The following is a 6,110-nucleotide window of genomic DNA, read 5'->3' as shown; positions in this document are numbered from 1 at the left end:
TCCGCGACGTTCCACATGAAAACGCGCTCGCGTTTACACGACGGGAAGAAAACGAACTTGGCTCGACGAGTAAGGAGAAATTTATGATGATTCGCAACAAACACGGGAACATCTCCCACCTCACCTTTATCCCTTAAAAAATCTGTTTAAAAAAAAAAAAAAAAAAAAAAAAAAAAAAATAAAACAAGACGCACGAAAGGTATCGCGAAGATAATATATTCGGAAAAATGTCATAATTTTTCTGTCGTGTATTTTTTCACTTTCCGATTTATCTCCAAGTTCTTTTTCTCTATCCGTGAGCGAAAGACGACGGTTTGTCGCGTTACTTTATTTTTGCGTATATACATGCCTATTGATAAGATCGCAGACTCCGCGGCTATTTATACTCACGTTGCAGAACCAAACGCACGTGTTGCAATTTGCATATGTATTTCAATTGTGTGTGTTTTTTTTTTTTTTTGTTCTTAAATGTAGACACGCGCAATTTGTTTTTGATAAAAACGTCTCTCGCGCGAAAAACGCGTGTATTTTTATTTCACATCTCTCTCTCTCTCTCTCTCTGTGTGTATGTGTCTTCTCCTGTTTCTCTATTGTTTGCGATATCTCTTTATCTTGCATTGCGATGATTCGCGTGAATGCAATTCTGTTCGTTCAATTATAAATTTCCGCGAGCTCTCTTCCCGGGAGCTCGACGAGAGAAATATCTCTCCTCGTCGATTTCGGAAGCGCCGAAGTGTAAATTGTACGCTCCACGAGCGTATCGGTCTCTCCCCCTCCCCCCGCCCCGCCGTATCCGCACGCTTAATTGCGTTATTTTCCGCAAAGCGCAACTGCACTCAGGCTAATCAAATTCCGCCGCGCCGAGGAATCGGCGAACTAGGGTGCCAAATGGACTTTGCTACGCGCGCGCGCGCGGTCTTCGGGAAACGTTGAATTGCCGAGAAACGTAAAGCTATTATATAGATAGGCAACGCGCGCGCGCGAAAAGCGAGAAAATTCTTCAGGCTGTGCTCGATCAAAGCACGATCGAGTATCGCGAGGTTGGTTGAATTCGCAACGAGATGATTTATGATGCGCGGCCCGTCGACGCGTACAATCAATCGACTTCCGCGAAAGGAACGAAACTTCTCATTCCGAGGGAGCTATTTCTCGCGCTACATCGCGCAGCGGTAGCTCGTAGCTATTTCTCAGACCGGATCGACGTTCATTCTCCGAACTGACTTTTCCACACACGTGCGAGACGGGGGAAGGAGAGGGGGAGAAAAGGAAGGAAAAAAAAAAAAAGAAAACACAACACCGCGACGAACGATCGGATATCGGAGCTGCAATCAGACGGGACCGTCTTCCTTTCACGACCACGCGGCAGAGAGACGATGAACAAAACGCAACATTCCAAGCGGAAAGAGAGGACACTCACCTCCGCCGCGCGATTCTCGGCTGTTGCTTCGACGAACGGTCTCACGGCATCCAGCATCCTTCGCTCGCCGCGACTCGTCCTCTCCGTTCCCTTCTCTCGCTCGCTCGCTTGTGCGCACGCACACACACATACACACACACACAATTTATCTTTCTCTCTCTCTCTCTCTCTTGCTTCCAAGTACGTAATCGGAAACGACGAGCTACGATGATATTAAGTTTAAAGCCACAGAAGGGCACTGTTCTAGAGGGCATGTGTGTGCACGAGCGGCTACTTTAGCGGCTAACAGTTCACGCAAATTATACTCGAATACTCTCAAGTAGGCGGGGTGTGAGAAAAGTACTATTGTCGGTATGAATTCCGCCAAATTACGTGTGTAATTCGAGAGAGCCCTCGAGCGCGTTAAACAATACCGCGCGAGTATCTTTGTCCTTTCTTTCTTTCTTTCTTTCTCTCACTCTCTCCCCAAGTTCCTGCCAAGATCAAAAGCGCGTACCGATTTCGGAGTCACTTTCACAGCAAAACACGAAACAAATACACATTTGTCTCTTTTGAGTTTTTTGTTTCTCAAACTGTTATATCTCGTCGATTATAATAACGGAAATCCAACTCGATATAAATTCAAGGACGTTCTAAAAAGTCACTTTTAAGAATTTAACAATAAACCATTTGAAAGTAAAAGAAGTAAAAAAACATTTGATGTAATTTCTGTAACTACGGTAATAATATTACACGGTAATAATACGATAATCAAAAGTTCGAGTTTGAATTTGATTATCGAACGGAGAAAAAAACAAGATAATAAATACCCAAAAAAACTTGTAGCTTAACGAGAGACTCGCAAGAAGCCAGCGGAAATTAATTTATGTCGGAGACCTTGTGTACACATTCCGCGTGTAATTTCGAGTTGTGTAATTTTTTGTTTTGTCGGTGCCTGTTATTGCTCCGAGTGTCGATATAGCGCACGAAATTCGACGCGTTCAGAGATTCGACGCGCGTTTCGTCGCGACTCTCACACACGATCTTCGAACGGGAGACGTGTGAGCACGTTTACATGATTTTTCTCTTGACGTGCGTCTCAAAATAACCGGTTGACACCAAGAATGCGTGAAATGTACACGCCCGAAATTTATCCACCTACGCGCGAACTCATCTTCTCTCCGTCGTGTTGAGTCACGATTTTCCCTTCCCCTCTTCTCCCTCGCGATGTTATACACGGTCTGTTATGCGTGTATTACTGGATGCTTCGTTACGCGATTTTGTCACGTTAATCGCGCGGCTTCGTTGATCATCTCTCCCTCCCACAAAGCGCGTTCTTGTTTCTTTTCTCCGTTACAATCGCGGCATGCGAGCCAACGGCGTGTAAAAGCCACGTAAAAAGCGCGTAATTACTGAGATTATTACTTTGTAATTAATAGCCCCGTATATTTTCGTGTTATCAGATGTCGTCCGCATCCGTGTTTACCGCGCGGTGAGAACGAAGGAATTCCACAGATAAGAAAAATTGCGCACCGTCTCGCACGAAACGCAATTTCTCGTTTCACACTCGCAATTTTTTTCTTTTTTTTCATTTCATAAGAATAAATATATTACTTTAGAACATACGTGTGTGTTCGTTTCTTTTTTCGCAAAAAAGAGTGCGAATTGCGAAACTCACCTCGTCTGTGATTCGAAGTGACGAAGATCGAAGTGACGTCCCCCCGAGCGACAGCTGTCAGATCGACGATATCTTTACCGATCAACGCGATTCTCCCTATCTCGCGCGTCACTGCACTTTAATTCCATCAGAACGGCAACTTATCCCTTTTCCGGCATCGACGCACTGAACTCAACTATCTCTCGTTGCACACGAAACACATCGTGAAACCGCCCGAAGGTACACAATCCGAATCTCCTTATAGCGCGACAGCCGCTTCGTTTCCCCAACAGGTTTTTTTTTTTCGTAACGATCGAAACCGAGAAACTATCGGTTCGACATTGTGAAATAGCACTTGAATTTTATTCCCATTTGAAATTCCAATTTTTTGGAAGATCGAGAAGCGTCTTACATCGATCAGCACGGTAATCGTCAACTAATTAATAGCGATCGCAAAAGCAAATAATTCGCGCTTATAAAAATTAAAAAAAAAAATCATTGATACCGTTCACACACGTTTGTGTAATATATCACAATTTTTCCTTCACTTTCCGAGCTCCGAAAGATGCGTCATCGATCGATCGCCGATCGGCGGAACGCCCGGAAAGCGCGCATACGCGTCGACGCCGTCAACGCGATGACGCGCCGAGAAGGAGGAGAACGAAGGCGACTCTCACCGCGAGAGATACGACACCTGACTCGGGTCGCGTTATCTTTTCGCACGTGGTTGCCGCGTTTCAATCGTATTTTTTTTCCCCGACGCAAGAAGGAAAAACACAGACCTGAAACGCGCTGCGGAACACACACACGCGTTACCGCGTAAGGACGAAACCGACACGACACTGGACGAGAACGGGCAACAGGTTCGTCGGCTTCCCCCGAAGAACGCGACATAGGTGAGGGGAGGTACGGGGAGGGGATAAGCGGCCAGGTAAGCCAGGTAAGCCGCCATTGCTCCTGACGCAGCATCCAGCTTGACAGTGGCGTAATTAACGGGATCCGCCAGGGCCCTCCTCGCATTAGTATACTTGCGAAAGGCGGAAGACGCGAAGAGGTTGAGATGACGATGGTTTTTTTCTTGACGAAGCAAACGGCAATTTCGAAAATAAATCGTAGGTCGATGTCGTGACGAAAATTTATTGTGCGCGCGTGAAAATTATTCCCACGCAATTTTTTCGAGCTACGTGCAAATGTTTTCTGTCTCATTGAAACCTTTCAATTCGCCAAAATCGTCTTAATGCAATTTTTTACATCATATTTTCATATAGAAACTGGAATTTCTTTCGAAAAAAATAAAAAAAAAAAAAACACTAGAGAAAATGCTAATTATCCGAGAGACTTTGTTAGTTACGACTCGTAATTAACAAAATTATTAGCGTTTTTATTTATTAAGTTAATACCAAACAAAAAAAAGTGAGTTTTTCGAATTTTCTCGAACAAGTAGCTCTGTGTGTTCATTTTTGTTGTTCACACATTTGTCACCGTTTATCTAATCTACGCACCGGTGTAATCGACTGTGTTTGACGTACAGCACCTCCGATAGGAAGTGTCGGTTACGTCACTGCGGCAACAGGTTGTTGCCAATGAGAGCTGCCATGAATGAGCGAGCGGAGCTCGTTTCGTGGCAACGCACAACCTGCCCCGTGTTGGGCAGAAAACGAGTGCGATCCTTCGTCGCTACGGACACACGGACGGATTCGCTCTCTCTGTCCGTAAATCCGTTCCATAAATATGCGAAATCGCGCGGCTCGCGGCTCGCAAAGAGTTGCGCGTGCGCACACACGCACAATATTTTTGCGACAATCGCGAATCGTTCGCGGCTCTTTCTCTTTCTCTCGGTGGGTGGTTTCATCGTTGTAACAGCCGATGGATTCTCACGATCCTCGTCACGGCGACGCGCGCTATTGTGAAAGGCTGTTTTCGCTCGCACGGACCAGAGGCCCGGGTCATTATCAAAAACCGCGGATATCGCACGTCAGCTGCTCGCCGGAGAGAAACTTTTTAGATGGTTAATGTAATGTTCGTGTTCGTGACTTGAAAGAGAATAAAAAAGCTCGCGTACACTTTTGGAGTTTTTAAGAAGAAATCTTTTTTTCTTTTAAACTATTCTAAAACGTATTTTAAAAAAATTCATATTCTATATTAAATTGTTACTATTTCAAAAACAATATTACAATAAATATAAATATGATATTGCAATATTAATATATAATGCAATATTTTCTAGATATATACATTTTCTCTGCAAAAGTTTGTCTTCAAAGAAAAATAGAGTCGTTCGAGGAGCAAATTCTTCGCATTTTTCTAGGCTCTAATTTATGACGGTGTTTTTTTCACAAAAGAGCAAAAAAATAGGACTGATTGATCGTCGGTGTGGAGAGATAAGAGCGAGGAAAGGAGCCGGATTGAGTTAAGGGAACGCGCGGATGTAAGAACCAGCTGATATAGCGGACGTACGTAATTGCCGTCGCGATTCACTGCCGTGACGGAAGATTAAGAAAAATGCAAACTGGCGTTTATCCCAGCAGAGGAGTAAGAAATACGAACGTGTCACCTGTTGTGGGGGGGAATGCATTTTACGGAATAAATTACACTTACGCTCGAAAGTGACAGTACGTAGCGATCGAATCGCGTTTAACTCAGAGATAGTTTATTACACGGAGTGTTTCTCGAGATAAATCTATTCTAAAAAAGGAGAGAATAATCTACAAAAGAATCTATTTTTTATATATCGATATGATGACGTAAAAAAACCGAACGGTAGAACGTTTGAAAATTATCTCACTTTTTTTCTTATCAAATATTGACGATTCTTCATTCATCACTTGCCGCTCCCGACGTTATCAATATTGAGTCAGAGATTGAAAGCTACAACTTCGAAATAAATCTCGACGTTGAATTCTAATTCAAGTTACTAAAACAAAAAATAAAATCTGAAATAAAAAAAATAACAACACTCGACGCGCAAAATTAAATTTCATCTTATCATCAAATTTATCGTAAATTCGTCATTTTTTTTCCAGCCCGGCTGTTAAAAAAATAACGCGGAAATTATTT

Source organism: Pseudomyrmex gracilis, unplaced genomic scaffold, assembly GCF_002006095.1.
Source record: "Pseudomyrmex gracilis isolate BER0280 unplaced genomic scaffold, ASM200609v1 scaffold_45, whole genome shotgun sequence".
Lineage (NCBI taxonomy): Eukaryota > Metazoa > Arthropoda > Insecta > Hymenoptera > Formicidae > Pseudomyrmex > Pseudomyrmex gracilis.
Note: the sequence above shows the minus strand (reverse complement) of the source record.